The sequence below is a fragment of the Pteropus alecto genome, unplaced genomic scaffold, assembly GCF_000325575.1.
Source record: "Pteropus alecto unplaced genomic scaffold, ASM32557v1 scaffold21, whole genome shotgun sequence".
Lineage (NCBI taxonomy): Eukaryota > Metazoa > Chordata > Mammalia > Chiroptera > Pteropodidae > Pteropus > Pteropus alecto.
In genome coordinates, this window is record NW_006436282.1 from 26,258,280 (window position 1) to 26,268,845 (window position 10,566).

Below are 10,566 nucleotides of genomic sequence, written 5' to 3' on the forward strand. Positions count from 1 at the left end.
CCCCGCCCCACAGTTCCCCTCCTCCCTGTCTTTGTCACTTTGTGCCCAGCACTGACATTCCCCAGGGGAAGAGGCAAAGCCCAGGCCCAGTTCCCTATCTCAGAACCCAGACTCCAGGCCACAGGAAATGCTGGCGTGATTCCAACATCCTGTGAGCCAAACACTCAAAGTTTCCAAACCTGCTGATCAAAAAACAATATGCGAAACTCCCTTCTCCCTCTCTCTCCAGCAACAGCAGAGCTGGAATGGCCACCCTAGGAAATCTGATTGCATCAGATTAGCAGCTCTGGCCTTCTGCAGAAGGGAGAGTGCTGGGCTGGGCCGCCACGGGCTTCCACCTGACAGCTCAGCACAGAATTAGTCATCCTGAAAGGCGATGCACCATGCCATGCACACAGGCACCCGCCCAGGACGGCCTGAGCCCCGGCTTTCCCCTGCCCGCTCGAGTTCCGTGCTCAGGACGAGCCCCGGCTGTGAGTGAGTGTGAGGTCAGATGTCTGCCTGGGCGTCAATCCCGCTTCTGCCATGTCCACAGCTCTGTGACTTCGGGCAAGTTACATAACGTGCCTAACCCTCAATAGCCTCATCTATAAAACTGAAACAATAGCGGAAGCTTTCTCACAGGACTGTCAGGAAGAGGAAACGTATAAAGCAATTAGAACAGGGCCTGCGATGGCAGCATCGCCATCACCACCATCGACATCATCATCATCATCATCACTATCAATTTACCGAGCATCAGGTACCTGGGTGAAGCCGTCTGTCGTCTCCTCCAGTGAGACACGCAGAGGTCCCGCCACATAATTTTGTTTTTCCTTAAGCATCTTAATAGAACTCGACAAACTGTTATGGGAGTAGAGACGAAATGATAACTCGGCCTGAAGTCCAAAGAAGTGTTATAGATTCAGACGCTCTTTTTTCCCCTGGGCTTAAAGGATGAACAGAAGTTTCTTGGCAAGTGACTGGGTTGGCAGGGCTTGGAGAAGAAAGGCTAGGGTTAAGAGTCTGGAAGGACTGGCCTGCTTTGTGAAGACGGGGAGTCAAACAGCGAGACAGACAGACTGCCTGGGCGCAGAACCCGAGGGACAGGCGTGACCCACTTTCCCTCCGACCACTGGGCCAGGTGTCTCAGGACAATTCTGTAAGTACAGGGAGGTGACTAGAACCCCCCTTCCGGATCCCTTCTCTCCAAGGAGACACTGTCTTCAGGGCTGAGGCATTTAACAGTCCCTCTTCACAGAAGGGGACCTGCCCACTATTACTGTACAGCTGCCCCAGCTGCCTGTGTACCTTCAGACAGGTAGGGCCAGAGTGACTTCAGCTCTCATCTGTATGAGGGAGAGACCCATCCAGCGACCCCGCTCGCTGGCTTTGCTATCTCATCCTTCGGCTAAGTAGCCCTAAAGTGCCAATGCTCCACTAGCAAGTCGACAGAGGAGAAGCAGATCTGGACCCCGGCTGCTCCCCAGAAGTTAGGGTTCTGTGGGGACGAAGGCACAGTGGCCAAGGATTACACAGCTTCACTCCCAGGGTGTCCAGTCCTGGCCCCAAACGGAACCTCATGTTTCTCAGGAAAGTCTCCATTAAAAAAAAAGCAGATCCCGCCCATTGTCAGGGTTTTAGATGTTTTATCCCTCTGGGGACCAGGCACAGCCCCACAGCCCCCAGCGGGACGAACGAAAACAAAATCCCGTGGCGTTTCCCCTCATCTCTCTCTCGCCCAAGCGGCTCCGTCAGAGCTCCCTGGACCGTGCGACGGATGTCTCTCCCTTCTGGTTTTTCTCCGGGCTCCCTCACAAATCTACTGCAAGTTATCTGAAGATAAAATACTTTCAGGGCACATGCTATCAGCACGAACAGGTGGCCGCACTCTGAAGTTGTTTACACAAACACCATGAAGAGTTGTTTACACAAACTGCAAGACGACAGTGGGTCCACTGGGCCAGTGTTTGCTGTTGATGAATGAAAGGGTTGCGGTTCCGGTTCCGTAGATACGTTTATGAATCCAGAAATTCCTTACCACGTTTATTGAAAAATAAACCCACTGTGCGAACCAGAGACAAGGTGGCCTGCAGTTCCATTCTAAAAGCCGATGCTGCTGATTACACCCTGGGGCTGCCGGTCTGCTCCCTGCCATCCCGAGAATCACATTCTGATGGATTGGTGTTTTCCATGCTTATTTCCCCAACGCTGTACCCAGGGCAGAGCTTCCCCACAATCTGTCTGACGCCCTGGGAAGTGGGGAGGTTAACAGCTGATAAGAGGAAAACAGAGGGACCTTCCAACTCATTGCTGGTGCTTCGCTCGCAGAGGACCTTTGAAAATTTACCTTGGTAAATTGGATGCTAAGGATTTAAATTATTTTTGTCTGCCCTCAGCTCTAGCAAACTTGGGACTCGACCTGCTGATATCTACTTTGATAAGGACTCAGTCATGCAAAAGACAAACCGATAATAAAAAAATAACACACACACACTCACACACACACACTCTCCCTAGCTAGATTAGTGAGGGAGATTGTGATAAAATTAGAAAAGGCCACCACGCATTTTCTCGTTTTTCTCTTATGATCTACTTTGCGCCTTGCCAAGAAAAAAGGTCAAATATTATAAATCTTTGTGGAACACTTGAGTTCTGCTGACATGTCCAGGTCAGATCCTAGGATCTAATTATGTGAGGCACGAATTTAGTAAATGAGGACAAAGAAAACCAGATTCCACTTGACACCTAAGAACCTTACTTTCTTCAGCTTTTCAAATCAAAGCCAACTGCCCCAAACTTTATAGAAATAAGACAGCATAAGAAAGAGAACAGGCTTTGGAGTCGGACAGGTCTGAATGAGAAAGTGGATGATGTTTTCAGCCAGGGCATGAGATGACCAGATTTGCATTACACTTCAGCCTATTGGGGGAGCAGATGGCAAGGGACCCAAACTTGGTGAGAAAGTGACTGATAGCAGCCTGGGGTACGGGGTGGAGAGGGGCTGGCCCTGGAGATGGAGCCAGTGATGACTCATGAGCTATTTTAAAAGGAATTGAGGATGGACTGTATACAGGGGAGGAGGGAGAAGCTGAAGTCAAGAGTGACCCAGGATTCTGCCTTACGTAACAGAATACAGACATGGTGATGCCACTTACTGAGCTGGCCTCCTCCGACTAGAAGACGCACTCCCAGGCCTGCCTCAGGGCCATGGGTGTGTGGAGTCATCTGGAGGGATCCTCCATGAGCACGGGAGACACCCCTCTTCCTTGGAGACCTAATCTGCTTTACTGTAGATTACTTCTAAAATTCATGGCCATTTCTTTCTTATTAAATTGAAAAGCAGCAGAGCGAGCAGTGGCAGCCACAGATCTGCGGACTCAGATCGCATGAGTCCTCACCCTAGCTTCGCCGCCTCCTCGCCTTGTGGCCTCGGGAAAATTGCTCTCTGTGCCTAAATTTACTCAGCTGTAAAATGGGGAAAACCAGAGTACCCATCTCATGGCTTTCCTGAGATGAGTCACAGGATGATGGCAATCGCTGATGTCTCTGTACCTCACTGTGTGCCAGGCACCCTAGTGAAGAGTTCACGCGTATTCATGCGTTCGATCGTCCTAAAAGCACTGTGACATGGATAATAAAAATGAGGAAATGGCGTCCCCAAGGAAACCAGCCACTCGCTTGTCTAGTTAGCACCCGAGCCAGTCCAAAGGCCGTGTTCTGAACTATTACAATGAACTTCCTATGGCCTCGGCAGACATTAAGCACTTAGCACGGAGCCTGGCACAGAGCACGAGCCACTCAATGTTATCTCTTTGAACTGGAAATCCAGTCTTTCACCACCAATACAGTTCACGAGGGAGGTGGGTGGGGGAGGGGGGGCTTTAAACACCTTTTCATTCTGGGCCCCTATTGCATCTTCCCAACATGGACTCACATAATTTTGCTTCTGACTTTGACTCCACGGCCCGGAATCATACGGCCTGAGCTGTTCAGGCAGAACCCAGACTCGCTTCTCGATGCTGTCATAGAACCTGCAACTTGACACTACCTCTGAGACATAGTGTAGCAGGAAAAGTACCCCGTGGCTCGGATCATAAAGTCCGGTGAGATAAAGCAGGGCTCCCTTCAAGACCTCTATCTTTTTACCTTTTCACTTGATGACTGGATAAACTTTCGTGTGGATTGATATATGTTCCCCCACCCCCACCCCCACCCCCGGAGAAAGAACAGAGAGGTTCTTTTATAAGCAGATAACATGATTTTATTTCCACTAACAAGGAATAATCTTAATTGACATCTCGCTCTGCGAGAGCACAGCCTCAGAACAAGCACTCCAAACTGAAATAATGACTTCATGGTTGCAGGCCCCAGCATTTAATGAGCTTATTATGGCAAAGAACCTAAATAGCAAATCAATTCACTCAGGTACAAGAGAGTTCACTGGGAAGTTACACAGCTAAAAGCGAAAGTTTATGAAACTTGACTGAGGTTTTAAAAAACCTGAGGTAGACATTTCGGACTTCTACTTAAAGTTTTTCTAGGCAAAAATTAATTCAGCCACATACTAAAGCATAAAACTCCGGAAGACCAACAGACACAAATTACATTTATTTTTTTAAGCAAAAATCAAACTTCTGCCTGAGAGTACTCCTTGGCATACCCACCAGGAGGTAGCGGGGCCCGCCATTCAAAAGTGAGATCAAATTAGGCTCCTCAAATTTCAAACAGATTTCAACCCAATCCCCAGATCAGAGACCAGCGAAGCCATGTGTAGCTGTAAGTAACTTTCACTAATAAAGTGCTGCAATTTGCATCCTCTGCAGAGATGGCGACTGGACTGTTTTCAATAGGAAAATTTCATAAACAGTCCCAAGGTTTAATAATAGGAAATGGGTTTAATAACTTATAGTAAAGCCATAACAGAATAAGCAATCATAAAACAAAATCACATTTAAAAAAATCTATGACTCCTGGCAATATTCACAATATATTTTCATGGATTCTTTTATGTCTCATTTATATTCTTTAATATTTAAATATCAATAAATATTTATTTCAGTAGACACCACAATGGCAAGAACTCAGAACAACTTGAGTTCTCACACCTTGCTGATTAAAGAGTAGGGCAGTTTGGGGGGGGTTCTTAGAATATTAAATATACATTTCCCATATAGCCTAGCAATTCCACTCCTAGGTATTTACCCTTGGTATTTATCCCAAATACCCGAATCTTCCCCCTTCCCTCCCTACCTCCCTCCTTCCTTCTCTCCCTCTCTTCCCCCTTTCCTGCCTTCCTTCCTCAAATATCCAACTGCCAATTTGATACAACTTCTTAGTTATCTCACAAGCATCTCCAACTGCATATTTCAAACTAAACTCTTTCTTCCAGAATCTCTTCCTCCTTCAGAGTTCTCTACATTAAAAAAAAAAAAAAAAAAAAAAGTGGGTTTGTGGCAGAACTTTACACCAGCTTTTCTGTTTCTGTGCTTCTTCTGGGCATACCAGAGGATGAGGCTTCCAGTCCCTTGAAATAAAAGGCCAGCCACACCCATATCTATGACTCACTTTGGCCAATGACACACGAGAAGAAGTAACAGAGGCACTGAAGAGCCGGTTCTCGTTTCCCCTGCCACAACAAGTTTGGTGAAACCTGCGTTGAAATGGTGGGCAGCCTGGGTCTCTGAGTGTGGAGGACAACGGCCCTGCAGCATCACTCGGACCTGCAGCCCAGTTTGCATGGCCAAAAACTGTGGTATCTGCTTGGTGTTCTGAGGCTCTCGTTATCACAGCATGACCTGCCTCTTCTGACTAACACGATGACTTCAGGCACCTGTGCCAAAACCCCTCTCCTCCCGTACCCTCTATTTCCAACCCACCGCCAATCCAACTAACCTCTCAAATCCATCCCATTTTCTCCATCTGCACTGTCGTTCCCTAGGCCAAACCAACATCTCTCAACTGGACTCTTACGAAGAGCCTCCGATCGCAAAGTAGAAACCACAAGAATTTGCAAATGGCTCCTCTGTTGAAAGGCTCCCCACTGAACTCAGGCTTGAACGCACAGTCTTTAAGATGACCGGTAAAGGCCTGCATCATCCAACCAGTGCCCGCCGGTCAAAACTGCATTCATTCTCTCTCTCTCTCTCCCTCCCTCTCTCCCTCTCTCTCTCTCCCCCCTCTTCCCTCTCCCTACTTCTACTGCCATAGGTCTCTGTGATATAAAGAAATCCCCTTCCCACAGAAAGCCAGCGAACACCCCCATCTCTGGGCCACTATGTGTTGAAGAATGGGACCCTCCCAACAAGCCAAACTGGAATCCTCAACCTCAATGCATTTTTCCCTTAGAATCAAATTCTCCAGCCGCTGTTTATCTATGTCCTTATTAATATAAAACGAGACTTCAGAGTTACTCGGGGGACCCTGACGATGGCTGTGTGTCTAACACTGAGTCTGCCAAATATAGTATTGAGCCTATGACTGAACGTGTTCCTAGTTTCAGACAAAAATCTAGAATGTTGAAACATTTTTATGCTTAAATTGGGGATCTCTTGAAGAGTTTTACTCACACTTGGTCAATTTTGCTTTTACCTGAATGTGAATCCAACTGGAGGGCTTCTTTTCATGTGTGTCTGTTTTAAAAATCTTTCTGGGAAAAGTTACACAGGAGTTTCTTTTGTGAGGCATTCTTTAGTACCACAGTCTGGTCTTTATTTCTGCTGCAGTATTTTTTCCATAATTCTTACAATTTTTAATTGATAAAAAAAAAAAATTTTTCACATGAAACCAAGTTTCTTCTTTTTTCCACTTCACCAGTTTAAAATTTTGCTTGAGAAAGAGGGGCAAAGGAGAGTGCTCTTGAGGACGTGTCCTGGTTTTCAGATGTAAGACAGCTCAGGATATTTTCTCTCTGTCACCATTAATGGGAAAAAAAAAACCCTCAAAAAATGAATCCAACTGAAGATAGCTTAGAAGTATCTTCTTAGCAAAGCTCAGAATGTTTCTATCAACTTTTACACGCAACTTGTGAAAGATTATCTCTGGATGGCGTCTAAAGCATCTTTATATTTGACAGTTGTGAATGACTGTCATAGAACTTGAAAGGTGAGAAATGCGGGTAAGGGTTTAGCTTTATCACATAAAAAGCCCTTCGGCCCCAGAGGTTTACGTCTGAGCCTTCACGGAATGGGAACTCAGTGACAGTTTTCCTCCCTACTCCCATCGATTGAAACAGACATCCACTTTCACCGAAATAACTTCTAATATCAGACCACATTTCCACTCTGTGCTTTCCATGCGATGCTATGGTCCTGGATTCCTACAGTAATCAAAGGCTGTGAAACTTCATAGAGTGTGGTCTTTCAAATGGGCACCTGAAAATAAAGGAAGCTGTTTGGTGAATACCGATTCATCCCCAAGCTGCCGCAGGGGACCGTGTTGAAGCGTCAGAGGCAAGAGTGAAGCCGGGAGCTTCAGAGCCCCACAGGGAGGACAGGGTCTGAGAGTCCCCTCTGGTCAGGGCTGGCCAACACCAAAGCGGCGGCAGCACTGAAAGGGCAGCAGGAGAGCTGCTGGGCACCGGGACCCCTGGAGAAGCGCTCTTCGTTAGAAGAGAAGAGAACACTGTCACCGCCTGCACAACCGCCGACGCACACGGAGAATCAAACAGCAGCTCCTCGGCTGAGTCATTATCTCTTACGACCAGAACTTTGATCTCAGCCATCATCGAAGTTCAAAGCCAGTGTGAAGACGCAGGAGAAAGTGTGCCTTCCCAGGCAGAGTGGAGAGCTAAGAACTAACCGATGAGTTAATCAATGGAGACGATCTAAAATTTCTTCTCTTCCTCCATAGTGGACTCTTTTCTCTCTATGGCTCAAATGATTATTTCCACTTACCGCTTCTGTTTTCTTAGGCAGTGAGAGACAGAAAGTGTCACCATAAAGACCTCTCTCCTTCTTGTGCTATAGTATCAAACTCGTGCAATAATTTTGAGCTTCGTAAGTACAAACATTTAAAAGAATAACAATTCATCGTCTAACCTCCTAAAGACTAATCGCCACATCGACACGAAGACGGGACAGATGAACCACCAAGTGAAGACTTCACTTCCGTCCACTGCGACCTCTCTGCCAGCGTGGTTCTCAAGGTCATTCAAGTGGCCTAGAAAATATTCCCAAATTCTAAGTAGAAAAGCCCATGATACGCAAAGGGGCTAAAGGATGAGAAGGAACATTCAAAATAATATCCTGACTCTTGTCCCTCAGTTTTCATAACCATGCCATTCTGCCTGCAAGAAAAGGAAGAACGTGCAGTCACCCCTTAGTGCCCACGGGGGATTGGTTCCCAGACCCCTGCGGATACCCAAATCCACAGACACTCAAGTCCCCAACGCGGAAGGATTCACATATAGGCTACAGCAGGATATGCTTACGTGTCACTTCATTCCCATGAGTCAGCCAAGTGTTGGGCGCCTAACGAGTTCAAGTTTTGCTTTTTGGAACTTTCTGGGAATTTTTGAAAAATATTTTTGATCCCCAGTTGGTTGAATCTGTGGGCACAAAATCCATAGATATGAAGGGCTTTACTGTACAGTCATAGCCGTTAGGCAGTCTCCATGGCACGTCCAGTGTATTTTTTCTTCTAAGTTAAATTATGCAGCATACAAAGAAAATAAACTTTATTGGTGACAACTATTTTCTTTTGACACCTACAGCACCTGGTCTTCCTAGGCGGTCCACCATCCAAGTACTAACCAGGCCCGACCCCGCTTAACTTCCGAGATCAGACGAGATCGGGCATGTTCAGGGTGGCATGGCCATAGACTGGTGACAACTATTTTATATCGGACTTTTGCATTAATTATTTCTCATATATTAAAACAGACAAATCAAAGCTTCCAACATCCATCTGTTTCATCACGCATAGACTCTCTGTGAGGTTGGTCGGCAAACACTGTTACAAAATCTCATTTTACAAATCGGGGGCTGAAGCATAGAAGTTAAAACAAAGAGACACCAGATGCTACTAAAATACTTTATACCTAATATAGTTCCATTATGTCAATAAGAACATGAAAGCAAAATCTGTCTGGCTTCTGCGTCTTTATTTGTTCTCATCTTCGGCTCTGCTGCTTCTTGCTCACTCTCTTCTGGCCACCTGGGATTTCTTGAAGCTCCTCAGCATACCACACTTTCCGCCCACCAACCCCACAACTTTCCATAGCTGGTTTGCTCACCATATTCAGAACTCCACCCAAATGTAATCTTTACATGACCTAATGCCAGTAAAACCGGCAGACACGCATTCCCAGTCATCCTGTCCCTCTCCCTCACCCTCCTTCACTCATCACTTCTCACCCCCTTGCATCATATGACATACCCACCTACTTGTCTGCGGTCATATTCCACTTTAGAGTATAAACTCTATGAGGGCGGAGATGCTGTCTTCCTCACTGCTACATCTCAAGTCACGTAGTATGATTTCAATGACTATTTGGTGCATGAGTAAGTGAATAAATGAATAGACGGATCGGATTTTGAGGAAGCCGTTTATTTCTTGGACGCTTCAAGAAAATTCCTCAGAAGCACAGTGAGAAATAACAGGTTACAGATTTAACTCCGTAAGCATGTGACCTGGAGAGCCTAGGGAACACTACAGAAGAAGCGACTGGTTACTTAAGCATGGTGCAAATTTGGTAAAACCCGAGTGCAGTAGGAAAAATTGCTGGGCGACAGACCCAGTTCCAGTCACAGTCATGGAATCAGAATGCTTTAAACTAAAATAATAATAATAATAATAATAATAATAATATAATAAGCTAGAAATTAGTATGACCAAATGACCAAATGAAATTATTGTATATGATATAAAATAAGCAGAAATAAGCATATAGAGAACATAGGCTACTTCCCCCTCTCCACTCCTCCCCACTAACCTCCACTGCAGACATCATCATCAATCATTAAAAAGAAATTTAACTCCTCACTGCCAGGACTCAATAGGACATCAAAATCACCAACCCTCAAGTCAATCATAATTTTTTAAAGCCTTTTAGAAAGGTAGGCACACTAGGAATAGAGGGAAACTTTTTTACACAATAAGACACAAAAAAACAAATAAACATTACAAGGATTAAGTGGGGGAGAAGCAAATTGCCATTATTCAGATGATATAATTGTCTACCAGAAAATTTATTAGTATTAATAAGACAGTTTGTCAAGGTTTCTGAATATAAGATCAATATATAGAAGTTATTTGCATTTCTATACATCAGCAACATTAGAAAGAATGATATTTAAAATATACAACAATAATAAAAAATAAGATACTTAGGAGTATATTGAAAAAATGTATACGATCTTCTGTATAAAATAACAAATTTATTGAAAAATATTAAACACCAAAATAAATGGAGAGACAAAGTTTATGCATAAGAGAAATAAATATTGTAAATATATCAACAAGAATATATAACAAATATAGAGGCCAGCGAAGGACCCACACACAGATGGAAGTTCGATATATACTAGAGCTGACACTGCAGATCAGTAGGAGGGCAAAAAGAACTATTTAATAAATGGTACTGAG

At 45.0% G+C, this 10,566-nt stretch overlaps 1 non-coding gene across 1 annotated transcript; it reads right to left on the minus strand.

Moving 5' to 3' along the window:
- Positions 1 to 8,683: 8,683 nt before the first annotated feature.
- LOC112479794 lies at positions 8,684 to 8,802 on the minus strand. Its single transcript, XR_003046368.1, has one exon. It is a non-coding gene; the product is annotated as a 5S ribosomal RNA (ribosomal RNA).
- Between the last annotated feature and the right edge of the window lie 1,764 nt (positions 8,803 to 10,566).